This window comes from Octopus bimaculoides, chromosome 2 (assembly GCF_001194135.2).
Source record: "Octopus bimaculoides isolate UCB-OBI-ISO-001 chromosome 2, ASM119413v2, whole genome shotgun sequence".
Classification (NCBI taxonomy): domain Eukaryota; kingdom Metazoa; phylum Mollusca; class Cephalopoda; order Octopoda; family Octopodidae; genus Octopus; species Octopus bimaculoides.
In genome coordinates, this window is record NC_068982.1 from 78,979,761 (window position 1) to 78,980,375 (window position 615).

General features: G+C 34.0%; 1 protein-coding gene across 1 annotated transcript in view; it reads right to left on the reverse strand.

The window, feature by feature from the left end:
* Positions 1 to 615, reverse strand: part of LOC106876694 (acidic phospholipase A2 Cc1-PLA2) — an 11,550-nt gene that overhangs the window by 7,368 nt on the left and 3,567 nt on the right. The gene's annotated exons all lie outside the window — the stretch shown is intronic.

The window sequence follows — 615 nt, forward strand, 5'->3', positions numbered from 1 at the left end:
CACACACATACATACATATATATACACACACATACACACATATATATATATATACACATATAAATGCATATATATGTATACATATATGCAAGTATGTATATATGTATGTATGTATGTATATTTTTGTTGTCCGAGGAGAGCTTCATAAGTCAGAAAATATATAAGTATATAAGTACCTATAAGTACCTATAATTATTAGAGTGGGTATATGATTTTAAATGCAATGTTATATTTCAGAACTATGTTCGACCAAGCAAAGCTACATACTGTTTCATGTAAAGTCAGACATCCTTTCGCAGAAAGCATGACTGAACAATCATCAGATATGACTGAGCTACCTGACGATTCTTTGATTATGTTTCAGCTGAGGGAAATCTGAAACTCTATATTTCAAATTATATATATAAAGCTAGCGGTTTGACAAAAAGAGACCGATAGAATAAGTGCCAGGTTAAGCAAGGAAAATAAGTACTAGTTCGGTTCATCCGACTGAAAGTATTTCAAGGCAGTGCCCCAGCATGGCTGCAGTCTAATGTCTGAAGCAGATAAAAGATAAAAGATACACACACACACACACACACACACACACACACACACACACACACACACACACAC